Genomic DNA, 27,036 nt, shown 5'->3' on the forward strand with positions numbered 1-27,036 from the left:
CCTTGTCCCCTAAAAAGGAGATTTGTCCATGCTTGTCTCTGTGGGGTACTTAGAAGGTTGGCTGTGAGGGCATTCAGCGTTTCTCATCATCCAGGGATTATATAACAAAGATTGTTATGAACATGAAGAGGAGTTGAACATAACAGGGCTGTAGATGCATGAAGGTGGGCCCCCTGAGCCCCAACAGCATAGATATGTATTCACACTGGTTACTGCAAAAACCTCAAAGTTCTGCAAAGACCTCAGGGCTAGAAACTGAATCATAGAGGGCTTCTTTCTCACAGTGAGGTGGCATCTGTGCCTCTTGTAAATAGTTGCCTAAATCATTTTCCTAAGATGCTGCTTCTGATCCCTCCCCACTGAGCATCATTGTATGGTAGGCACTGGGGGGTTGACGTGCCTGAGTGCCGGCCTCCTCTGAGGAGTACACGCTCTGCTGAGGCCCCACCCCTGTGAGCCAAAGCCGACCGACTGCACCAGGTGCTGCAAGTCTCCCAGAAGTGAGAGGACACCCAGGAAGGAAAGCAAGAAGAGAGACTAAGCCGTGCACCAGATACTGTTGGGCACTTTCATCAACATTTGAATTGAGCTTTTAAAGAAGAGACAATTTCAAAAGGTAAGTGCTTTTCAGATAGAAGAACAATAGGAATGAACAAGGAGTGGGGATACTCGGGGCTTGTTTGGAAACCAGTGAAGTGGCTGAAGTGGCTAGAACGTAGGTTGCTTGCTGGCTGGAGGGGCAGCCCCATTGCCCACAGTCTCCCAGATATTTATCTTGTCAGCCTTCACGTGTCTGAGGTTCCTGAGTCCAATCACACAATTTAACGGCTGATATATTGTTTCCAAGAAATTACTGTAAAGTGCTCCATGTTAAAAGAAAATCTGGTTAGTTGTTAAATCATACTTGTATCTCACGTCTGTAGAACTGTGAGATGTAAGGGACGAACCTAGTCATCTAGTCCAGTCCCTGGCAGGGTGTAGAAACTTCCTTGTCAGTGGTTCTCAAAATTGAGTGTGTATCAGAATCACCTGGATGGTTTGGTAAAACACACATGTCTGGGCCCAGCCACAGAGTTTCTGATTCGGTAGTGTTGCGGTGGGGTCCAAAGATCTGGGCTTCTAAGGTGCTGTTTTTGCTGTAATTCTTGACAACTGTGTTATTTAATACTTCTTGAATCCTCGGCTTTCATCTCTAGTTGTGTGTGGCTCATGACCACTCACAGCACCCACCCAGTATTCTTTGTTGAACCCTCCAGTTGTTTGAAAATTTTCCCTCCTGTTGCCTTCAGAACTACCTTCCTTTTACTTCCACTCAACCATTGCTCCTAATTCTGCTGAGAGCGCCACACAGAACATATCTGTGGATGGTGGTTGAGTCACAGGCCTGGGCTCATCTCCTTACTCTCCCACTAGGTATGTGACCTTGGGCAAGTCTCTCAGCTTTTCTGAATTTTCCTGATCTGTAGAATGGAAATAATATGTTTCTAAAATATCTAAATAAGGTGTTTAGATTAAATGAGCAAGTGTATATAAAATAATTAGCTTGTTTTTTTGGCACATAGTAAGTACTCAATAAATGTTGAGTTTTAGCATTACCCGGATTTCCTTCTCCATGTGTGTGTGTGCTTAGTCTCTCAGTCATGTCTGACTCTTTGTGACCCGATAGACTGTAGCCCACCAGGCTACATTGGGATTCTCCAGGGGGAATTCTCCAGGCAAGAATACTGGAGTGGATTGCCATCCTTCTCCAGGGTATCTTCCCAACCCAGGGATTGAACCCAGGTCTCCCACATTGCAGGTGGATTCTTTACTGTCTGAACCACCAGGGAAACCCTTCTCTATGTGGGATCTCATCAAATCGCTGAAGAAGGTTAATCATTTTAGCGAACATTTCTGCTTTCTGGGATAAATATCCTTAGTTTCTTCACCTATTCCTTGTGGCACAATGTCAATATTTCCTTCATTTTTGTTACTCTCCTGCAAACAGAGTCTGGTTTGTAAAGTCCCCCTGTGTAGTGTGCATGGGGCTCAGACCTGCCACCAGCCTCAGTGTAGTTGGAGCCTAGCATACTCACTGCCGCCAAAGATCACTTTAGCTTTTGTGGCTAATTTCCACATTTCACTTGACCCCATCAGACTTTTAGGCAGTGAAATGCCTGAGGCCACATCTGCACATAAGGAAAAATTTGTTATCCTGTCACATTTCCCCTTGAAGCTCCCCTGGCTGCCTCCACATGGGGCTCTTACTGTGTGTGGGGTGTTGGTTGGGGAGATCACTCTGATCTTGGATCTGGCCTGGGGCTTACATTTGCTTTGTGACTGCTGTGAGAGCAACCTGGGCAACAGGCCATGTGAAGAAGCATTTCAAAGGCTGACAGAGAAGCCTTTCTCTACTTCTTTTCTCTGTCTTGGCCTCTGCCTCTCCCGGCTCCATGGGCCTGGTGGGAGACCCAGTGTCTCCCCTGGGGAAGGGTGAACTGACCCCTTTGGTACAGCCAATAGTTTTCTGGAAGGAAACCAAACTTCAGGGCCAGAGGGCATTTAGAGCAAAGCTGTGTAGGCATTTCAATCCCCACCCCCTGCCTCTGTCTCTACTGGCCTCTTGCCCAGAGTCCTTGGTAACAGCATGAGAGAGTCAGGGCTGTGTTTTATGGGGATGGCGTGGCAGCTTCAGGGGTGTAGGTATTAGGGTGACAAGGAAGGCTCTGAGAGCAATGCGTCTCACAGTTTCAATCCTAATTTCCAGTATGTAGTGAATGGCTTACTGGGAATAATGACCTCAAGTTTTAAACTGAAGGCAGAAAAAATCTGCCCAAGTCAGTGGTGTTCAGGAGAGTGTCTGACCTCTTCCTGGTCACAGAGGACACCAGTTCCTTTGCAGCTAGGCCTCCCTCCTGCAGAACTGCTGGCTCGGCAGCCTGAACACTGCCACCTGCTCCACATGCTGATCCATATGGTGATATACCAGGTTTTTTCAGGATACAGCAGCCTGGTGGCAGAAATGGCTGCAGTCACAGCTCCGTGTGTCTTTTGGGCTGGGGTGCCCCCTCACTGCCACCACAAAGCCACACTGTGCCATGTGAGCAAACAGGAAGACGGCTGCTTTCTGCAGTTCACTGCCTATTAGACAGCTAAGTCACATAGCACATGGCTTTGAAGCTGCAGATCCCCATCTTTCTCTGCTTATGGTCTCTTGACAGCTGCCCCGCAAGTGGCAGGTGTGAGTTCCAGTCCTGAGCTCTGTTGTAAGGCTCCTGGCAAGCTCTGTCTTTGGCCAAAGGAGTCGAGGAAACTAGCCTCCTGTATTTTGTGACATCTGCACTTCTTCAGCCTTCCTACAGCCCCTAGGAATCCCAGGCCTCCTGATGCCCAAATCTTTGAATCAGGGACTTAACATTTGGTCCTCCGGAATATTTCCAGGCTGATCTAGGGGAAAGGAAAAAGATACTGTTTAGCAAGAGATCCACTGCTGAGGGTAGGATTTCAGCACTCCTGTAGCGGGGGGCATAGAGGCTGTATACCACCTTATGGCATATCAGCTGGGATCATCTTTAATCTGACTGGGGCTTCTGAGAAGAGGTACTTTCTTCAGTGGATAATGAAGGTGAGTATTGTGTGTGTGTGTGTTTCTGGCGTGTTAAAATTCTAAGCAATGGGGAAAATAGCATGCACATGAATTGGCTGGTTCTCTTAACTAGAGTGTCAAGAAGTCCTGAGGCCATCCTGAAGGAGGCAGTGCTTTGAGGCAGGGGTGTCCTTTAAATCATGCCAGACTTGGGTCCATTAATCTGTTCCTTGTCTTGATTCTCTCTCACTGGCCTTTCACTCCTGAATGGGATGGTCCTCAGTCTCCCTGTGAGGGCTGGAGTCAGGCTGAGGCTGTGGCCTTGAAGTCTCTGGCACTTTCCTTGTTTACCTGTCCCTAAGCTTGTCCCTTTGGAGCCCCTGAGAAGCTGGAAACTTCCCAAGGACCATTGATCCTCCATTTCTGTGTCTTTCAGAAAGAGGTAAGGATAGACCCTAATCGGTATTCCAAGAGTGCCCAGACTTTGATACATTCAGGAACTGAGGACATGGCCTGTTCTTGCTCTGCACCTCAGTTTCCCGCCCCCGCCCCCACCAGTGGAAAAGTACTGTGTATTCTGACCCCTCAGCTGGGAAAAGGAAGAGGGAGGGAATAGCTACTAAAGTATCCTTTGTAGCCAGCTTGCAAGTATTAATAAGTCACAGCTCTCTAGGGGTCCTCAGACCTGCCTTGACCTGTTACCTGGTTGCTGAAAAAACACTAGAAAGTTTAACTCAGCAATCACGTGGAGCCACAGTGTGTGAACCAGCTGAGGACCATGACTTTGCCCTTCTTCCTGCCCATCGCCTGGTACTGCTGTAAAACATTTATCTCAATTCTGTATCTGGACCCTGGCCTAATAAATTCCTCCAAAGGTATGCAGACTAAACAGAATGCTTCTTCAGGTGTTGGATGAGGCCAGAGTAATCTAGGGAGTAACAGAGGAGATTGTCATAAACATTGACTCAGTCAGGGGCAGAAAACCGCTGGAGCTTAAAATATCAGGCTCTGGGTAAGTTAATGAGCTACTAAAAAGACAAGGATAATCAGATCTGAAGTTGGGGTAAAAATATGAATATATCAGGGATATATCTGAAATGTAAAGGGTGGAGGCTAGAATCTTGTACTAAGCCAGGCAGACTGGTGTAGTAGAAGGATATTGGCCTTGGGTTTATTTTTTATTGAACTATAGTTGATTTGCAATATTAGTTTCAGGTATACAACATAGTGATTCAATGTTTATAGATTATATGCCATTTAAAGTTATTGCAAAATAATGGCTTTATTTCCCTATGCTGTACAATATATTCTTATTGCTTACTTATTTAATACATAGTACTTTTAAACTTTTAACCCCATACCCTATCTTGCCCCTCCCCCCGTCCTCTCCCACCTGCAACCACTAGTTTGTTTCTACATCTGTGAGTCTGCTTCTGTTTTATTTATTTGTTTGTTTTAATTTTTAGATTCCACATATAAGTGATAACACACACAATTTGTCTCTCTCTGTCTGACTTATTCCACTAAGCATAATGCTCTCTAGGTCCATCTGCACTGTTGCAAATGGCAGAATTTCATTCATTTTTCTGGCTAGGATTCCATTTTATATACCACATTTTCTTCCTTTGTTCATCTGTTGATGGATACTTTTTTTTTTCAGTTTTATTAAAATACAAAGCACAATGCCAAAAACATTAACAGTTAAAATTTCACCAAATAAAAAAATACTATAGAATACACAGTTGTAAAAAGCTACATTAAGTTTACAACTGCCTCAAGCTGCAAAAAGAAAAAAAACCCAATAACATACCTAAGTTATTCCTCTCTCAAAATAATGCCATTTATGTTATAAACCATGAGCAACCCCATCAAAAGACAGGAACTGCTTTTGTTAATTCATAACTGAACTGAATATATATATATATGACTGTATCACTTTGATACTTAAGTTGATTCCATATCTTTATTCTTTTTGATGCAATTTTGAATAAGATTGTTTTCTTACTTTCTCTTTCAGATAGTTCATTATTAGTGTATAGAAAAATAGCAAATTTCTATATATTTACCTTGTATCCTGCAACTTTACTCAATTCATTTATTGGTTCTAACAACTTTCTGTGAAGACTTTAGGGTTTTTAGTGTCATTTGTGGTCATCGTTGTTCAGTCTCTCAGTCATGAACCATTCTTTGCAACCCCATGGACTGCAGCACGCCAGGTTTCCCTGTCCTTCACTATCTCCTGGAGTTTGCTCAAACTGACATCCATTGAGTCGATGATGCCATCCAAATGTCTCATCCTCTGTCACCGCCTTCTCCTCCTGCCCTCAATCTTTCCCAGCATCAGGGTCTTTTCCAGTGAGTTCGCTCTTCATATCAGGTAGCCAAAGTATTGTCAAAGTATTATCTAAGTCATCTGCAAATAGTGAATTCTACTTCTTCCCTTCTAATTTGGATGCCTTTTATTTCTTTTTCTTTTCTGATTGCTGTAGCTAGGACTTCCAATACTATGTTAAATAGAAGTGGTGAGAGTGAGCATCCTTGTCTTATTCCTGATCTTAGAGGAAGGGCTTTCAGCTTTTCACCATTCAGTATGATGTTAGTTGTGGGTCTGTCATAAACGTCCTTTATTATGTTGAGATATAGATCCAACCAGTCCATTCTAAAGGAGATCAATCCTGGGTGTTCATTGGAAGGACTGATGCTAAAGCTGAAACTCCAATACTTTGGCCACCTCATGCGAAGAGTTGACTCACTGGAAAAGACTCTGATGCTGGGAGGGATTGGGGGCGGGAGGAGAAGGGGACGACAGAGAATGAGACGGCTGGATGGCATCACCGATTCAGTGGACATGAGTTTGAGTAAACTTCGGGAGTTGGTGATGGACAGGGAGGCCTGGCATGCTGTGATTCATGGGGTCGCGGAGAGTCGGACACGACTGAGTGACTGAACTGAACTGATAGTCCCTCTATACCAACTTTGATGAGACTGTAAAATGAATGGATGTTGAATTTCGTCAAACGTTTTTTCTGTGTCAATTGAGATGATCATGTGATTTTTATCCTTCCTTTTGTTAATGCATTTTATCACACTGATTGATATGTAGGTATTAAACCATCTTTGTATCCCTAAAATCACAAGTTTTTTATCCATGTCTCTGCTCTGAACTTGGGGTTAAGTGACTTGGCTAAGTCACTTCATCTCTTTGAGTCTTTTTGCATAGTAAAAAAATTGAATTGGTACAACTCAATAACAGAAAATCAAGCAATCTGATTAGAAAATGGGCAAAGGACTTGAAAACACATTTCTCCAAAGAAGATATACAAAAATTTAATAAGCACATTTCTAATCTTTCAGAAAATACAGATCAAAACCATAATGAGATGTCATTTCACACCCATTAGGATGACTATTTTTTTAAAAAGTACAGAAAATATCAGGTGTCGGTGAAGATACAGAGAAATTGGAAGTTTTGTGCATTGTTGATGATAATGCAGATAGAGCAGCTGCTGTGGAAACACAGTATGGCAGTTCCTCAAAAAATTAAACATAAAATTGCCATATAATCCAGCAATTACACTTCTGGGTATATACTCAAAAGCACTGAAAGTAGGAACTCGAACAGATGTCTGTACATTCATGCTCATAGCAGCATTATTCACAATAGCCAAAAGTAATCCACTCAACACTGAGTGAATGAATACATAAAATACGGAGAAGGCAATGGCAAGCCACTCCACTCTTGCCTAGAAAATCGCATGGACGGAGGAGCCTGGTGGGCTGCAGTCCATGGGGTCACTACTAGTCGGACATGACTGAGCAACTTCACTTTCACTTTTCGCTTTCACACATTGGAGAAGGAAATGGCAACCCACTCCCATGTTCTTGCCTGGAGAATCCCAGGGACGGCAGAGCCTGGTGGGCTGCCATCTATGGGGTCGCATGGAATCGGACACGACTGAAGCGACTTAGCAGCAGCAGCAGCAGCATACACACAATGGAATATTATTCAGTCTTGAAAAGGAAAATTCTAATACATGCTAAACATGGATAAACCTTGAAGATATTTGCTAAGTGAAATAGGCCAGTCACAAAAAGACAAATACCATGTGATTCCACTTGTACAAGGTACCTAGAATAGTCAAACTCATAAAGACAAAGAGTAGAATGGTAGTTGGCCAGAGCCCCAGGGGATGACAATGGACAGCTGTTTAACAGACGTGTAGTTTCAGTTTGTGAAGATAAAGAGGTTCTGGAAATGGATGGTGGTGATTGTTGCACAACAATGTGAAAGTACATAATGCTTCTGACACTAAAAAATGGTTAAAGTGTTAAATTTTATGTTGTGTATACTTTTAACACAATAAAAACAATTGAGGTGGAGAGAGCCAAGATTCTTGAAGTATGCCAATGCCAAGATACAGATCCCTTCCCATTGTGGATACTGCGTTGCCACCTGAGCAGGCATCACTCCAAGTTCTGACTGCTGTTTGGACGTTACATAACAGAATCCCAGGATGAAGACAAATGAACTACAACTACACAACGACATGGATGAATCTCACAAATATCATATTGAATGAATGAAATAAACCAGACCCAAAAGAAGTACACCAGAGCAATTTATTGAAGAAAGACCTGCCTTTTCCTCTGTTTTTGTCATATTGCTTCTATTTGTATGGGCCTGTTTGGGGGCTTTTTAGTCTGCACCAGTGTTACAGTTTACCTTGTGACTGCCGTATTGTAGTAATTATTGTCTCTCTAGTATCTTGCTACCCAGGAGAACAACTCCTTCCTTATTTTTCAGAATCAGCTTGTCGAGTTTCACTGAAAAACAAACATATAACCAAACAATCCCTGTGGGAAATTTGATTCAGTTCAGTTCAGTCGCGTCCTACTCTCTGCGACCCCATGAATTACAGCACGCCAGGCCTCCCTGTCCATCACCAACTCCCGGAGTTCACCCAAACTCATGTCCATAGAGTCGGTGATGCCATCCAGCCATCTCATTCTCTGTCGTCCCCTTCTCCTCCCGCCCCCAACCTTTCCCAGCATCAGAGTCTTTTCCAGTGAGTCAACTCGTCACATGAGGTGGCCAAAGTATTGCAGTTTCAGTTTTAGCATCAGTCCGTCCAATGAACACCCAGGATTGATCTACTTTAGAATGAACTGGTTGGATCTCCTTGCAGTCCAAGGGACGCTCAAGAGTCTTCTCCAACACCACAGTTCAAAAGCATCAATTCTTCGGCGATCAGCCTTCTTCATAGTCCAACTCTCACATCCATACATGACCACGGGAAAAACCATAGCCTTGACTAGAAGGACCTTGGTTGGCAAAGTAATGTCTCTGGAAATTTGATTAGAAATACAGTAATCTGTAGATGAGTTTGGAGAACTATCTTAGTGCTGAAGTTTCAATCAATGGATATGGTAAAATCTTCATTTGCTTAATTTTATGTAGTTGCTCTCAATGATTTTTTAAGATGCTTTTCTTTATTTTTTGGCTGTGCCGGGTCTTCAGTACTGCCTGGGCTTTTCTCGTTTGCAGAGTGCAGGGCTACTCTAGTTGTGGTGCACAGACTTCTCACTGTGGTGGCTTCTCGTGTTGCAGAGCACAGGTTCTAGGGGGTGTGGGCTTCAGTAGCTGTGGCATGTGGGCTCAGTTGTTGCAGTTCCTGGGCTCTAGAGCGTAGGCTCAACAATTGTGGCACATGGGCTTAGTTGCTCTGTGCCATGTGCGATCTTCCCAGATCAGGGGTCCAACCTATGTTTCCTACATAGGCAGGCAGAGTCTTTACCACTGACCCACCAGGGAAGCCCTCAATGATGTTTTCTAGTTTTCTACAAACATACTCAAATATTGATCCCCTCACCCTCTGGGGAGTCTGGGCACAGCTTGGGACAGTTGGCCCTAGGCAGGTCACTCCAGTCTTAAAAAGCCTCATCTGTTTACCCTAGTGATGAGCTATGCAACTGTTACCAATTTCTCCATGTGACATGATAGGGAAAAAAATGGAAAGCATTGGGATGTCTTTTTAGTTTTCTGTTCCTGACCACTTGCACAAAATGCTGTGTTGTGTGGGCAAAAATGCCATCCATGATGCCCCAAACATTCTGAACTCCCGAACAGAGTTGCCCACTGTGTACTTCTAGCCCGTTTATTTCCATGAGCTTGGTTGTACAACATGTGCCCACAAATTAAGAGGTTTTGTTCTTGCAAAAACCACAATAATGTTATTTTCTATTGAGGGTTCATCAGGTGCTGGGTGATCTACAAATGTCTTTTTAATTCTCCAAGAAATACTCTAAGGTTGTTATTATCTGTACTTCATAGAAGAAAAAACTGGAGTTTTTTTAAAATGAATTTTTAAGAATTGAAGTATAGATGATTTACAGTGTTGTGTTAGTTTCTTGTATACAGTGATTCAGTTATATATATATCTATCTCTATGTAATTATACATATATAATTTTCACATTCTTTTTCCTTATAGGTTATTAGAAAATACTGATTATAATTCCTTGTGCTATTCAGTAGGACCTTGTTAATTTTATATATAGTAGTGTACTCCAGTGTTCTTGCCTGGAGAATCCCAGAGACGGCAGAGCCTGGTCGGCTGCTGTCTATGGGATCGCACAGAGTCGGACATGACTGAAGCGACTTAGCAGCAGCAGCAGCAGTGTACTCCCCACCTCTTAATTTATCCTTCCCCCCTTTCCCTTTTGGTAACTATAAGTTTGTTTTCTATGTCTGAGGGTCTGTTTCTGTTTTGTAAATAATTTCATCTGCATCATTTTTTTTAGATTTCATATACAAGTCATATACGATATTTGTATTTGTCTGACTTACTTCACTTAGGATGATAATCTCTAGGTCCATCCTTGTTGCTGCACGTGGCATTATTTCATTTTTACTTTATGACTGAGTAATATTCTATTGGATATATGTACTACATCTTTCTCCATTATCTGTTGATGGATATTTAGGTTGCTTTCATGTCTTGGCTATTGTAAGTAGTGAAGCTATGAATATTGGGGTATATATATCTTTTTTTGGGGGGGAGTTGTATGCATCTTTTTTAATTAGAGATTTTTGTCTTTTCCGGAGTCAATGCCCAAGAGTGGGATTGCTGGATCATATGGTAACTGTGTTTTCAGTTTCTTTCTGGCAGCACTGAGTCCTCATTGTCGCTTGTAAGCTTTCTCTAGTTGTGGCGGAAGGTGGCTACTCGCTGATTGTGGTGCGTGGGTTTCTCACTGTGGTGGCTTCTCTTGCTGCAGAGTATGGGCTTCCGTGGTTGTGGCACATGGGCTCTAGAGCATGGACTCATTTACCCCGTGGCATGTGGAATCTTCCTGGACCAGAGATCAAACCCATGTCCCCTGCATTGGCAGGCAGATTCCTAACCACTGAAGTACCAGGGAAGTCCTATTTTTAGTTTTTCAAGGAACCTTCATAATGTTCTCCATAGTGGCTGTACCAATTTACATTCCTCCCAACAGTGTAGGAGGGTTCCCTATTCGCCACACCCTCTTCAGCTTTTATCAGTTGTAGACTTTTTGATGATGGGCATTCTGATTAGTATGAGGTGAAACCTCATTGTAGTTTTGATTTGCATTTCTCTAATAATTAGTAATGTTGAGCATTTTTTCATGTGCTTTTTAGCTATCTTTATGTCTTCTTTGGAGAAATGTCTATTTAGGTCTTTCACCCCCCGCTTTTTTTATTGAGCTATAGAAGCTGTTTGTATATTTTGAAGATTAAGCCCTTGTTGTTTGCATTCTTTGCAATTATTTTCTCCCAGTTGATAGGTTGTTTTTTCACTTTGTTTATGGTTTCCTTTGCTATGCAAAAGTTTATAAGTTTGATTAGGTCCTATTTGTTTATTTTTACTTTTATTTCTTTTGCCATGGGAGATTGACCTGAGAAAACATTGCTATGATTTATGTCCAGGAATATTTTGCTATGTTGTCTTCCAGGAGTTTTATGATATCATATCTTATATTGCAGTCTTCAAGCCATTTTGAGTTTATTTTTGTGTATGGTGTGAAGTAGTGTTCTAACTTCATTGATTCAGCTGCCTGGCTTTCCAAACACCACTTGCTGAACAGACTGTCTTTTCTCCATTGTATAGTCTTGTCTCCTTTGTTGAAGACTAATTGACCATCAGTGTGTGGGTTATTTCTGGGCTTTCTAACCGGTTCCTTTGATCCATATATCTGTTTTTGTGCCAATATGACACTGTTTTGATTATTGTATGTTTGCAGCATTGTCTAAAGCTGACGTTTTGAGAGGCAAAGTAATGCTAAATGATAGAATCATTTCTGGAAACATGACAGACTAGAAAATCTGAAATCCCTTTCTCTAAAAAGTTCATGGAAATACTGGGTAAAGTATATTAAAAAAATTGTTTTCAACTAGATAGTTGAACTTGGAAAAAAGGAAAGAAATTGCTAAGGTCCAGAAGTGAAGAGAAAGTGAAGTGGAAGAAAGTGAGGAGAAAGCTGAAAACCAGTAAGCAAGTAGTCTGTTTTCCCAGGGTCACTTTGGGACAGGAGTTAAGACCTAGGAACTGAGACCCTGCTTGGAGCCCAGAATCTCAGAAGGCCACAATCTCAGTGAAAGGGTGGGGTAAAAACCAATCCTGTTGGCAAAAGGAGATTCATTTCTTCACTCACTCATTCATTTTTGGAAAGTTTGCGATAAGCTAGACTTATATTCTAGGCTCTTGGAATACAGTGACAAAACAATTACAAATCTCTATCCCTGGGGAGATAATATTCTGGTGGGGAAGGGACAGAATATAATTAATAAACATTATATAAACATGATAAAAGGAGATAGGTTTATGGAAAAAACAGAACAGGGTAAAATGGATCAGGAATAAGAAGGAAACCATCTGTCTTGGCCTGGACTCTGAGAAGAAAAAGAATCTTCTCTTGCAAGCTCCTGGTCATGGATCTGCTTTCAGGAGTCGCTGGTGCTGTGACTGGCGTTCATTATTTGCACAATCTAGAAGCACTGCAGCAAGCAACCAACATAAACGGACCCAAAGTTTTTCGTGTCTTTCTTCACCATTCTTTGTGTATGGAGAAGATCTGCTTGACAAAAACAAAACGGAAAACCCTCCACCCTCCAAGCTGCCAGGTGTTCCACAGATAAAGCCCAGGCAAACTTAAGCTCACAATAAAAAATATAAAACTGTTAATGGCAGATTTAAGATTCAATTCAGCATCTGTTTGATGCCAAATTCCATGCTCATAACTCTTGCCCCTACACACACCAGGGCAGGATTCTACTACATCTTCATGGGCAGGACCCACAGCATTTAGGCTCACAGAATCTTAGAGTTGGAAGCAACCCAAGAAATCACCTACTCCAATACCCTAACAATGCAAGACTTCTTTGTGTAACATGACACAGGTTATCGTCAGCCTCTTCTTGAGTACCTCTAGGGAAGGAGAGCACATTCCCTGGATAGTGGGAGGCCTTATTGTAGAGGAAAAACAATTCTACCTAAGGAGACAGACAGGCTCTGCAAGCCTTCTGAGCCAGGAGATCTGATAGGATAATTAACTAGATGGATTTAAAGGCTTCTTGTCTGTAAAATGGGGATATTGTCTCATAAGATCATGCTGAGGTTTAACAGAATAATAGATATAAAGGCTTACCAGGCACACACAATAGACAATGTAATTTTCCCTCGTCTTTAATGTCTAGATCTAAGTAATTGATTTAAATAATCAGCAAAAAGACCTACTCTGCTTTGCATTAACCAGATTACAGCCACTTATTGCCATGAGATTTTTTAAAATCCAAATTTTAGTGAGGGCAAATCTCATTCAGTTCCACAAAACAGTAGGGAAGAGTTTTGTCATTAAAACAAACAATTGCTCATTTCTATTTAATTTTGAACCAATAGTGTCTCTGTATATCATGGCCTCTTCTATTTCTAGTTTCCGGGCTATTGCTATCTATCCCATCTGGCCTGGGGTGAAGAGTAAGTCTGAGAAGTCTCTGAATACAGACCGAGGGTAAACTGCACTGTGAAGTTGCCTTTTCTTTTAATCATCCAATTTTTTAAAAAATTATAGAAATTTCAAGAATAATTCTGCTGGCTTTGGCTACTTTAAAAATTAAAGAATTATCTCATTGCAACACAATCCACTTGTAAGTGTATAATTTGCTTGGTCATTATAGACAAAACCCACACTCGAGATAAAGAACTAATTCCCTCACCTCCAAGTTTCCCCTTTAGGCCTTTGATTTTAAGAGGGATGTTGACAGGCTGGGATCCAGGGCAAGAAGTATTGAAGTCATGGCAAAGGCAGACCACCTGAAGGAATGAAGGGATCCATTGACTCCCAGAAGAATGAAGGCTTATGGGGGATACGGCGTCCCTGGTAGCTCAGTGGTAATGAATCTGCCTGCAATTCAGGAGACCGGGGTTCTATCCCTAGGTCAGGAAGATCCCCTGGAGAAAGAAATGGCAACCCACTCCAGTATTCTTGCCTGGAGAATTCCATGGACAGAGGGGCCTGGCGGACTATATTCCATAGGGTCGCAAAGAGTTGGACATGACTGAGCGACTAACACACACATGGGGGATACATCAGCTTTCAAATATTTGAAGAGCTGCTATGCAGATAAAGAGTAGACTAAGTGTGTATCTCAGAGGAAGCCATGAGGACTCAGGGGCAGAAGTGAGAGGTTTTGATTTAATATAAAAAAACTTCTAAAAACAATGTTATAACAACCATGTACCTGATGAAAGTAAGTGAGACTCAGAGTTAAAAATTAATTCCTCAAGGTTTCTTGGTGGTCCAGTGGTTAAGAATCCACCTGCTAATGCAGGGTACATGGGTTCAATCCCTAGTCCAGGAAGATCCCACATGCTGCAGGGCAACTGACCCTGTGTGCCACAACTACTGAAGTCCACACACCCTAAAGCCTGAATTCCATAACAAGAGAAGAGAGGCCACCTCAATGAGAAGCCCATGTATCACAGCTAGAGAGTAGCCCCTGATCACTGCAACTACAGAAAGTCTGACTACAGCAATGAAGACCCAGGGCAGTCAAAATAAATAAATTCCTCTAGATCAAACACTTGGTAAGTGATGGAGTCAGAATTTGAATCCAGGTGTTCTGATCTTACATCCAGATCTTTCCCCTTCTACTCTCCACTTTGGAAGACATGTAGGAGGCCCAGGTAGATGTGAAGGTGGAGATGACCTGATATGAGCTAGCTACTCAGATGTTTGTCATTGTTGACCATTTACCCTCTGGCTCCTGCCATGCCTTCGCCTGAGAGCAGCCAAGGCCCAGCAAAGACAAGAGGCCCTTGGAACGCAGGTGGAGGAGGGCGAGGCCACCCTGTCCTCAGCCTGTGGTTCTCTTCGCTTCACTGCTCGGAGCAATCTCTTGCCCTGATTTCCAGTGTGGGCTGAAGATCCAGGTCAGTGAGAAGCCCAGCAGTGGGTCTGCCTGTGTGGGTGCTGCTGATAGGGATCAGCTGCTCGGGGCTGGGAGCTGAGCTCAAGACGCCACTGTACTTCCCAGGTGCTGGCCCAGGAGCTTGTGGAAGTGCCTCCACCCGTCCAGGAGGGCTTGCCTGAGAGGTTCTGAGCGTGGACGGGGAAACCGGTTGTCGGAGAAGAGAAACAGAGCACCCTCAGGTGAGACAGAGAAAGGAAAAAGAGAGAGAGGAGAGAGTGTATGAGGAGAGCAAAGGAGCTGGGAAATAAGAGCAGGGCTTTACTGGCTCAGCTTCTAGGGGGCCTGCAAAGTAAGAATGCCAGGTGGAGAGGAGGCAGGGTGGGCATACACGGAGCTTTGCTCCTTTTACCAGGACTTCTTGGCCTGTGGCCTCCTATGGGCGAGGTGGCACACGTACTGCTCCCCAGGAAGACCTCAGGGTGCTCAGGTGCTGGTGATCAGCGCTGCCCTTGGCCTGGGGGACAGTGGTGGCTCTGAGGCTTCGGTATTGCTTGGGTGTGACTGAGACATCTGCCAAGTGGAAGGCCCCTCTCCATGGCTTCCCCTCCCGCCTCTGAGCACCTCTCTAGGCAGGTGGGCCCGAGCCTTGGGTTTGCTGAGTTTTCCAGGTTTTCCCAGCTCAGAGCCCAGCCAGCTGACAGCAAGCTGGACAGAGGTCATTTGAACTCAGACCACACATCCCTGTTAAATATATCAGCTTTTAAATCAACCTTTGTTCAAAGTCCAGTGAGTTCCAGCTAGAGCTCACCAGCAGAGAGAGAACTGCCTGGTGAAGCCAGTGGCTCTTCTTCCTCCAGGACCTAGGTAAGAACGGACTCGGGGTCCCCGTGACTGAGGGCCCTGACCACCTAGGCAGGCCCAGACCCTCTTCTTTCTTTTTCTTTTTCCATTTCTATGTAGTAGCTGGCTGTCCAGGGCAGAAGAGAGTCTGGTGGGGAAGAGGCCAGGCAGGCCCCTTTGGTGATGGTGGGATTGGGGGGTGAGGGATTCTCCACACTCAGGTTCTCTGTGCATGAGACACCCGGACCTTCACAGGCTGGGGTCTGCTTCACGAGAATAGGTAATCTGACCCTCAGAGCAAGGTTTCCCAGGGTTGCACGGGCGTTTGATGTAGTCAGAGGGAGGGAGACAACAAACTTCACAGATTTACAGGGAAATTCTCTTCCCACTGTTCAAGGGCTTTGGGTAGTAGAGATTTTCTTTTGGAAGCAGCCGTTAAAAGATACAACCTAACAACTTTCTCACTGGATAATAAAAATGCTTTTTATCATGTTATAGCTCTGAGAAATAAGAAAAGTCAGTGGATTTTTAGGCTGACCGAATTTTAAGACAGATCCCCGGACTTTACCCTCTGGAGTGTCTAGTTCTTTGGATCTTGTGAGGCCATGAACATTTTTTTTTTCTTCTTCTTCAACATCCCTTCAGATGATTCTTGTGGGAAGGGACGTTTGGGAGCCACTACTTAGTAACTTATTTCCTAAGCGGAAGTGGTCAAGGGACTTAAGTGTGACTGTAGTCTCGGGGCTCCCCAGCAGAGGAGACTCCTGGTCTTGGCTGGCTCTGCAGGAACCTCTTCACTTACAGTTCCTGCAACGTTGCAGCCATGAGCAAACTCTCAGTCCTGTTTCCAAAAGGCACAGGGGCTCTTTGTCTCAGGCCATGGTTGTCTAGTTACTTGGAGTCACATGTTCTTCCCTGCAGCAAATACCTCAGGGACTTTGAGTCTCTGTGTTATGACAAAGTAAATTGTTCTTATCTTTGACTCTTTTGTTTGTTCTTTGCACCATAAACTATGAAGTTGCTAGTAATGATGTCTTACGTTCATAGACCACTGGTTAGACAACTCTTTCTCATCCCAGGGAAGGAACATGGGACTGGAATACAAATAACTTGGGCTTTGATTCAGTTGTTAGTGACAGGCCATTAGACAAGTCCCTTTGCCAACTGGATCCTCAAGTTTATTGCCTATCAAAGCCTCTCATCTTTTCCCCAAGGCTGTATTGAAAATAAAATTAGAAATATGTGTTCAAGCATAACCACAAATGTGCTTACATTTCAAATATGTGTCTCCAAAGGCCCTGTGGAACAGTGCAGCAGCCTTGCGGTTAGCTGGGAGATCTTGTGTTTTAATCTCATTGAAAGTGAAAGTGTTAGTTGCTCAGTGTGTCTGACTCTTTGTGACCCCATGAACTGTAGCCCACAAGGCTCCTCTGTCCATGGGATTTTCCAGGCAAGAATACTGAAGAGGGTTTCCATTTCCTTCTCCAGAGAATCTTCCCAACCCAGGGATCAAATCCAGGCCTCACGCATTGCAAGCAGACTCTACCGTCTGAGCCAACAGGGAAGTCCTTAAGAAATGTGGAACGAATTTGCATATCATCTCATTGAGTCTCTGTTTACTCATCTATCAATAAGGGGCTGAGACTAGATGATTGCTGGTGTCATTTTCAGCCCCCGAAATATGATAGATACTGGAGCTTTGAAGGCTGGCTCCTGCTTGTCATCTGGGTATGAATGGGAATGTCATCTTCCCAGGAATGGCTTTTAAATTCAGCTTCCTCCTTCCACCTCACCACCAGATCTCATCATTGTAGCCTTTATCATCAGAAATCATCTTGTTTACTTTTTGTCACCTTTGGCAGATGTTAAGCTCTAGAGAGCAGGGGTCTTGACCTTTGTGTTACCTGCTCTTAGAACAATACCTGGCATAGAGTAGATGCTTAGCTTCGCCGATAAATGGAAGTTAGTGTGGCAGGGAGAGAGCTGCTAGAGTCAGTATGTTTGGATAATGCTTTTATCAAGGAGGAGGCTGAAGAACTCTGATACTCTCTCAGGCACTTAAGGTCCTTGCCTGTGTGCACGCTAAGTCACTTCAGTCGTATCCAACTCTGTGTGACCCATGGACCGTAGCCCGCCAGGCTTCTCTGCCCATGGGATTTTCTGGGCAAGAATACTGGTGTGGGTTGCCATGCCCTCCTCCAGAGGATCTTTCTGACCTAGGGATTGAACCTGTGACTCCTGTGGCTCTTGAATTGGCAGGCGGGTTCTTTACCACTAGTGCCACCTGGGAGTCTCTAAGGTCCTAAATCTGATGGAGTGGGAATGGACGTCTCTGGACATCTTGGTTAAATGACTTTCATATTTGTTGCACAAGAATTTGATGACAGTGGCGAGGCAGAGCTAGAACTAGACATATTTTCCTAAGGAGTTCAGCATCTCCTTTCCTTGCTCCTTCATGATAATCTCTTTGCCTGGTGAGCATCATCAATAAATGATTAAGTATTAGAAGCCTGAATTACAGAGCAGATGTATTCTTACTCTCATGAGGAAATGAGGAAATTGCTTATTTTCTCATCTGTCAAATGGGCGTAATAGAACCTACGAGAGTTATGAGAATGAGGCTGGAGAAGCACACAGTGCCTCTTGCACCTTAAGTGCTACTATTCTGATGATCAGCAGACAGTTTTCTGATGGGCATGACCCCAAGGAAGGAAGGAACCCAAGCAGTGGGGAGGAGTTTTGATAAATATGAAAGATAGCTCCTACTCAACTCCATGGCAGCTGTGGTCCGAGATTCACCATTCGTGAACATGTGTGCTTGCTTAGTCACTAAATCATATCCAACTCTTTTTGCTACCCTATGGACTGTAGCCCTCCAGGCTCCTCCGTCCATAGGATTTCCTAGGCATGAATACTGGAGTAGGTTGCCCATTCCTCCTCCAAGGGATCTTCCCTGCCCAGGTATTGAACTCACATCTCCTACATTGGCAGGCAGACTCTTTACTGCTGAGCTACCAAGGAAGCAGCCCCCCCAACCCCCGCCCATTCGTGAACCTGCCTCTGCTATTCCTTTTGCCTGGAATGCCTTCCTCCTCCCAGTCTAACTACTTGGGTTCCTTAACACAGCCCTCATGGTCGGGAGGCTGGGCAGGTGGTGGGAGGAAACCAGATTCAACTGAGTTTAAATCCAGGTTCTGCTGCTTATCCAAATACCCATGGAAAACCAGCTTACATTTTCAGGGACTTTTCTCTTGTGAAGCGAGCGGACCATTAGGATTAAGTGAGAACTCATAAAATGTAACCTAGGCAGGTGCTTGGAACCTAGTAGGAGCTCAATAACTGTGTATAACAATAACAGACGTTTTCTTTTCTAGTTGAAGTTTAGAGGCTGGAGTGATTCCTTCAGACTGTAGTGGTCAGGCAAGGATTTGTATATGACCTAAAATTTGAACTGAGCCTTGAATATGGTTAGGTCTTTAATTCATCCACTTGGAAAAAAATGTGACCTACTATAAATAAATAGTCGGGGGTGGGGGCTGGAGGTGTTTCAGGCAGAGCATGTGGGGCGAGCAAAGGGCGGGCTGGGTGTGGGTGACTACCTGTGTGCCACTGAGAGCAGAGGGGGATAAAGCTGGGCTTGGTTATGTTGTGCCTCGAAGCCTGATCAAGGAGTTTGGACTTTCAGGTTCTTTTTTTTTTTTTTTAAACTTTTTATTTTGTACTGGAGTATAACCAATGAACAATGTTGTGATATTTTCAGGTGAACAGCAAAGGGATTCAGCCATATAGATACATGTTTCCATTCTCCCCTAAACCCTCCTCCCATCCAGACTGCCACATAACATTGAGCAGAGTTCCATGTGCTACACAGAACGTCCTTTTTGATTATCCATTTTAAATATATCAGTGTGTGCACGACCTTTCCAAACTCCCTAACTATCCCTTCCCCCTATTCTTCCCCATTTCCTTGCAACCAAAAATTTGTTCTCTGTTTGTAAGTTCGTTTGTATCATTTCTTTTTGACTTCCACGTATAAGGGATGTCAAATGCTATTTCTCCTTCTGTCTGACTGACTTCTCTCAGTATGACAATCTGTAGTGGATTTTAGGTTAAGCGTTATTTTGGGGCTTCCCTCGTGGCTAAAAGGGAAGGTTAAAGGTTAAAGCGTCTGCCTCCAATGCGGGAGACCCGGGTTCAATCCCTGGGTCGGGAAGATCCCCTGGAGAAGGAAATGGTAACCCACTCCAGTATTCTTGCCTGGAGAATCCCATGGACGGAGAAGCCTGGTAGGCTACAGTCCACGGGGTCGCAAAGAGTCGGACATGACTGAGCGACATCACCTACCTACCTACCTAAGTGTTATTTTTAGAGACTAACATGGTGAAAGAAAGATCAGGCAATTTGTCTTGAGGCAGGGACTGGGAGAGGCCAGAGGACTTTAAGTTACAGGGAAAAAAGCCAGGGGGCAGAAATGCAGTTTCAAAAGGTATTGAAAAGCAAGATACCTACTTTGGGAGACACTCTCGTTCTGGTCAGTCCTCAGGATAGTTTGGCTATTTTCAGGTACCAGTTCTGTCAGCAGCACAAAGTATCCTTTCTCTAAGGGCGACTCTTGTTTCCACATGATATTGACTTCGTCTCTCTCCCAACTTGCAGAACTCTTAGATCAGCAAGTAGAGTGGGGAAGGCCTTGAACTCCAACCAGGAGTCCTGTCTTCTAAGACAAAGTATCATTCATGATGGGTGGGTGGAGGGAGGGGCATTCAGTGCCAGCAGGCCAAATGAATTTCAAGATAAGAAGATTCCATTCCTTATCATAAAAGAGAAACAAGAATCACTCACTGGGCCTCTGAGCACTCTTCTCTACTGGAACACATTTCATTAATTTCCCATACTTGAAATTTATGGCTGCCTTGGTGATGGACAGGGAGGCCTGGCGTGCTGTGATTCATGGAGTCATAGAGAGTCGGACACGACTGAGCGACTGAACTGAACTGAACTGAATACCAAACGGTGGGGGTGGGAGGAGACGGGGATGACAGAGAATGAGATGGCTGGATGGCATCACCGACTCGATGGACATGAGTTTGAGTGAACTCCGGGAGTTGGCGATGGACAGGGAGGCCTGGCATGCTGCAGTCCATGGGGTCTCAGAGAGTCGGACACGACTGAGTGACTGAACTGAACTGAATACCAAACAGTAATCTTTACAGTGGGAAAGTAAAAACATATCTTGGGGCCCCACTTATTTTTCTATTTTTGATACTAATTTAAAACTAATACTCTTGAGTGTTTTGAATTTCCACACCTCTTGCTTTTTAAAGGAGGAATCCAGCTGACTTAAATATAATCTGCAGCAAAGATACTGGATCTGCTCTAGGTAAAATATTTTTGAAGAAGAATGAAATTGAATTTCATTTATCTCCTCCTTGCTTGAGACATCTGTCAATACCAACTGAGATACAATAGGATTTCTTTTATGTTGTTGAAAGAAACAGTGTCTCCCAAGGCTCTTAGGCAGGCTGTGAAAGAAGGCAGACACACCTGGCCCAGCACAGAAGCCCTTGATCAGGGCTGTCAGCTACAGAGGATTCTCTGATGGTCTATAGGTGCTGACATAACATCACCAGTCTCTACCAGTTGTAGTTTTCCAACAAAAGTCTGTGTTAGTCACTCAGTTGTGTCCGACTCTTTGTGACCCCATGGACTTGCCTGTCAGGCTCCTCTGAGCATGGAAGTCTCCAGGCAAGAAATCTGGAATGAGTTGCCATTTTCTTCTCCAGGGGATCTTCCCGACCTAGGGATTGAACCCAGGTCTCCTAGCATTGCAGGCAGATTCTTTACCAACCAAGACAACAGGGAAGCCCAACAAAAGTCTAGTGATTTCTTTGTCTAACCCATTACACAGAAATGCTGAAGAGGCAGCATTTCTCACAAGGGCATGATGTGTGGATATGCCTGGTTGAGCTTCCTGGGAAGGTTGCTTTCTTCTTGCTGAAGTTCAAAGTGTTCTATAGACCAGCATGGAGTTTTAGGGTAAGTTCAGTTTGGTTCAGTCGCTCAGTTGTGTCCAACTCTTTGCGACGCCATGAATCACAGCAAGCCAGGCCTCCCTGTCCATCACCAACTCCCAGAGTTCACTCAAACTCACCTCCATCGAGTCGGTGATGCCATCCAGCCATCTCATTCACTGTCGTCCTCTTCTCCTCCTGCCCCCAATCCCTCCCAGCATCAGAGTCTTTTCCAGTGAGTCAGCTCTTCGCATGAGGTGGCCAAAGTATTGGAGTTTCAGCTTTAGCATCAGTCCTTCCAATGAACACCCAGGACTGATCTCCTTTAGAATGGACTGGTTGGATCTCCGTGCAGTCTAAAGTGAGTAACATTCAGTTTGAATGTTAGCTGAGAGTTCCTGCCCTCTCCATTTCAGTGAAACGGAAATAGTTTACTCTCTGGTTACATCCTAGGTTATACAAACATCCTCCTACAGTTGCTGTAACTAGGATTAAACATTATTCCCCACTATCTTGCTCAGCTTTTGTTTGAGTTTTTCATGCCTTGGGTGTTGGTTATAAGTGCCTTGTAAGGAGAGGTTGGGTTTTCTTTGCAGTCTGACACTGTCTGAACCATTGATTCCTAACCATTTTCCTCTTATAAAATAGATGGAGTATCTATTTTATTCCATCTTATCTAGATAAGATGGTGGTTGGTCCAAAGCACTCATGACTGATGGTAGTAGATTACTGTATTGCTGGAATGATCCACTACATCCTAGATTTGAGGAGAAAGACAAAGAAGACAGTGCTGGGTATTTTCTTTCCTGACAGTAGTCATTGCCCCTGGCTGTCACTGACTACAGCCCCTTTCTGATTTCCCCTCCAAGCAGAAAGCTGTTTATCCCACATCCTTTCTCTAATCTTTTGGAAATCCAGTGACGTTGGTCCAGTGAGTGGACCTGTTCCCTGGTCACTCCCCTGTGACCACGATCCATCCAGACCTCAGCATGTCAGTGACACTTCCCTTGCTCCATCTTCTCCACCCTTGTATGTGGGTCCCTTGGCTGCTCTGACTTGTACTCACATCTGTTAGAAATCATTTTCTCCAGATGTTTGGACTCTCGGCCAGCTTAGTTCTGTAAAATCTCCCCAGAATCTTTTACCTCCTTAACACATGACATTTGGTTCCATTTTGGTAATTCCCTAGCTTTCAGTATTACATGGTAGTTCTTAGGGAAATCGGAGTTCATTATTTGAGCTTGATTTCATGGGGGAACAAAATCTTCAGCCAACTTTCAGCAGCTAAAACTAACTTTGCAGAGGTGGTCCAGAGTGAGGAGACAGAGACTCTCTGACCTGACAATTAAGAAGCCTGCTCATCCCTAGTCCATTTCTCAATCTCTTGTCTGCTTCACAAGGGAAATCAGAAACACTGCTCAAATGTCATCACAGGGAATGGGATTCCCATGGACTGAGGACTTCCACCAGAGAGCAGGGAATATGGTTCACCTGGAGTGGGCTTCTCTGCTCCAGCCACTGTGCTTAGATTGCTCTATGCCATCCATCTTCAGTGATCTTGGCCCGGTGCATTGATCCCTGTACATTTCCTATTTCTGGTGTATTTCTATATCCAGGTCAAAATTAAGGAAGCCACACATGTTCTCATAACTAGCAAGTGGTGACAATGGAATTAAAAAGTGGGTTTAGCTTTAAAACTCTGGTTCTTTCTAATGTACTTTATCCAGACTGGAATGCTCAGGGAAGATGGAAATAAAAACAAACTCCCTTCACATCAGCCACATACCTATGTTTAGATTTTTGGACATGAGTTTGGGTGAACTCTGGGAGTTGGTGATGGACAGGGAGGCCTGGCATGCTGTGATTCATGGGGTCGCAAAGAGTCGGACACGACTGAGTGACTGAACTGAACTGAACTGTGTTCTAAACATTGTTTAAGATGACTTTTCCTATGTCAGCCGCTTAATTTTCAAAACTGTTCCCTCAGTCCCCTCCTCCTCCCTCTCCCCATCATCCTGCCCAGCCGGAACACTAGAACAGAAGCGAGAACACGTCATCTTTCCCATCACTCCATCTTTGTAGTTCAGCGCTGCATGCATGCTCAGTCGTGTCCGACTCTTTGTGGCTCCAAGGACTGTAGCCCGACAGGCTCCTCTGTCCATGGAATTTTCCAGGTAAGAATACTGGAGTGGGTTGCCATTTCCTACTCCATCAGATCTTCCTGACCCAGGGATCAAACCTGAGTCTCTTGTGTCTCTTGCATTGGCAGGTGGATTCTTGACCACTAGCACCACCTGGGAAGCCCTCATGCAGTTTCTCTTCCTCACAATTCACCACAGCCTCATAGTCTCACGTTTTAATAAACTCTGGGCTCATTGTAAACATAAAAACCCTCACCTCCTAGCTGTCTGTTTTTAAACATGTCATGCTCCAACCTGGGGTAAAAGTGACCACTTTCTTCTTCTATGCTTGATGTCTTGGGTAGGCCAAAAAGTTTGTTTGAGTTTTACCATAGGCTCTTATGGAAAATCCTGAACGAACTTTTTGATAAACCCAATACATAGTGAGAAAAAGCCCTGAGAAATCATGCTGATTGGTCTTGTATAAATTCATGAGATCGATATCTGTCTAATGAAAAAAATATATTTTGGCCTAAGTTGTTACTTAGAAATTTTTATTCAACGTGTTGCCTGTTTATAGTGAAACAATGCTGAGGCTTTGGATAGCCTTTTTGTCAAGATTATAAACTGCAGCCCAGAGGTCCAATTCTGTTTACTTTACATGAAGTTTTTTTTAAAACTTTGAAATAGCTGCCTGTTTTTAAATATGGGGACATTTCACATAAATCTGGACTTTTAAGTTCTCTTGAGAGATTAGAAGATCCAGCATACTGGGCTCTTGTTTCCTGATAGCAGTGGCCTTTGGAGGTAAATACTGCTAATCCACACTCCTCTCGTAGCCACCTGCACTGATTTATCAGTCTGGGGCCCAGTGGAGAATGTGGAATGGTCCACATTCTCAGAGTTCCTCATTTGTCTCCGTATGTTGACCTTATCTTCCTGTTTGTCCCATTTCCCCACTCTTCTCCTGCCTCAGTAGGAGTATTCCGTCTTATCAAGGCCAAACCCACTTTCTATCTGTCTGTATCATCCCTTGAGATACAAACGTTAAAAATAAACCTGTCAAAAATAAATAAATAAATAAACCCGTCCACTAACCCTGCTTCCCCTCAAACTGCTACCCCAGTCCCCTCATGATCTGCTTCAGGGTGCATCTGTCCTCCGCCTCTGTTATTTACGAGGGTTCACTCGCTTCTTAGTCCCTTCTCTGCCCTGAACTTCCATTTTCTAAACTTAGTGGCATTTTCTGTTTCTATTCTCTTTACCGCCTAGCAGGGTTTTGCATTGTTAGCTATGTTGTCTTGAAATTCCTCTTTTAGATTGGACTGTACAATCTTGGCCATCTGATTATTCCTTCTCAGGTTCCTTTTTGTCACCTAGATATCAGTATTGCCCAAGGCTTTATCCTTGGCTCCGCCACTTTCATGTTCTTACTCCTGGGCGTCACATAGCATTGCTGTGAGGATTCTAGGCCACCATTGCCCGAGCTCCAGGTCCACACTTCTGTCTGCCTACAGGATGTTCTACCAAATCCTCTGATTTTTAAAAATTTTTACCTTTTGAAGATTTATCCCCATATTTTCTTCTAAGAGTTTAGAAGAAACAGTTCTAGCTCTTAATTTTTTCTTTGATTTTGAATTAATTTTTGTGTGTAAAGTGAAGTAGATATTCAATTCCTTTTTTTTTTAAGTCCTCTGATTTAAAACCATCTCAAACTGACTTTGCCATATCATTCTTCATGACTATACCATCTTTTAATGGTACAACTTATCAGTCAGTCACCAAGGCATGAACTTGTGGGTCTTTTTCTTTCTTTTTTTTGACTTCTCTCTAACACTCAGCCCAAGTAGGCAGTGTTACTTGGAAGATGAATTAGTCTCCTAGCTGTCATAACAGAATCCTTTGTTTCTTAAACAGAAATTTCTTTCTTCACAGTTCTGGAGGCTAGAAGTCCAAAGTCAAGGTGCCAGCAGGGCTGGTTTCTCCTGAGGCCTCTGTTGCTGGTTTGCAGATGGCAGCCTTCTCACTGTGTCTTCACGCGGCCCTTTCTCTGCATATATGCTTTTCTGTGTCTTCTTATAAAGATGCCAGACCCACATTTTTGGACCTCTTTTAACCTTAATTATCTCTTTACAAGGTTCTATCTCCAAATAGTCCTAAGGCTTCAACATATGAATTTTGGGAGTGAAACAATTGAGTCCATACAGATGGGAAGTCTAAGGCTTGAAGTAGAAAAAGTATCAAGGGTGAAGTGTTAGTCGCTCAGTTGTGCCCAACTCTGGGACCCCACGAACTTCAGCCCACCAGGCTCCTCTGTCCATGGGATTTTCCAGGCAAGGATACTGGAGTGGGTTGCCATTTCCTTCTCCAGGGGATCTTCCGACCCAGGTCTCTTGCACTGGAGGCAGATGCTTTACCGACTGAGCTACGAGGGAAGCCCGGAAAAAAACTGAGCAAGGGCGATAAGTCCAGGGAAAGTATGCCGCCTGTGGGGAAGCAGACAGAATGAGAAAGTGACCACAGGATCAGGGCGTTCTGGCAGCTCAGAGCTGAGAGGAGTCAGAAGCACAGCTGTGCTCACATTGGGCAGTGGCCTCAGAAGACAGAATTGTGCAGGCACCACTCTGTGCAGCCTCTGGAGAAGAGGATTTCGATCCAGGGCCAGAGACTAGGCTTGACCACTGGAGCTTTTTGTGTCACAGAATTTTATTAAAGTATGAATGAGAGGGAGAAAGCTTCGGACATAAACATCAGAAGGGAGCAGAAAGAATGCCCCCTTGCTAGTTTTTAGCAAGGTGTTTTTTGTCTGTTAGAAAGCTGTTAATCAGATAAGAGAGACACCTCAAGGCTGAGGGAGTTTCATTGGGCCCCTCTCCCACAATATGAGTTTTATCTCCCGGTCATAAAACAACTTATATAAATACTGGTTTGTTAAGCCATTATCGGAGAAGGCAATGGCACCCCACTCCAGTACTCTTGCATGGAAAATCCCATGGACGGAGGAGCCTGGTAGGCTGCAGTCCATGGGGTCGTGAAGAGTTGGACATGACTGAGTGTCTTCACTTTC

General features: G+C 43.9%; 1 protein-coding gene across 4 annotated transcripts in view; it reads left to right on the plus strand.

The window, feature by feature from the left end:
- Positions 1–261: 261 nt before the first annotated feature.
- PDZK1 (PDZ domain containing 1) overlaps positions 262–27,036 on the plus strand; it is a 52,637-nt gene continuing 25,862 nt past the window's right edge. Inside the window, exons 1-2 of one of the 4 annotated variants that reach the window (XM_088835665.1) lie at positions 262–616; positions 15,122–15,237. The gene's annotated coding sequence lies outside the window, so the exon portion shown is untranslated. Of the gene's footprint in view, positions 617–3,177; positions 3,605–15,121; positions 15,238–15,795; positions 15,863–27,036 lie in introns of those variants that run through there. The other 3 variants (XM_055401627.2, XM_088835666.1, XM_055401626.2) reach the window with 3 other exon arrangements.

This window comes from Moschus berezovskii, chromosome 4 (assembly GCF_049115385.1).
Source record: "Moschus berezovskii isolate FMDL1 chromosome 4, NW_MosBer_1.0, whole genome shotgun sequence".
Taxonomy (NCBI): Eukaryota; Metazoa; Chordata; class Mammalia; order Artiodactyla; family Moschidae; genus Moschus; species Moschus berezovskii.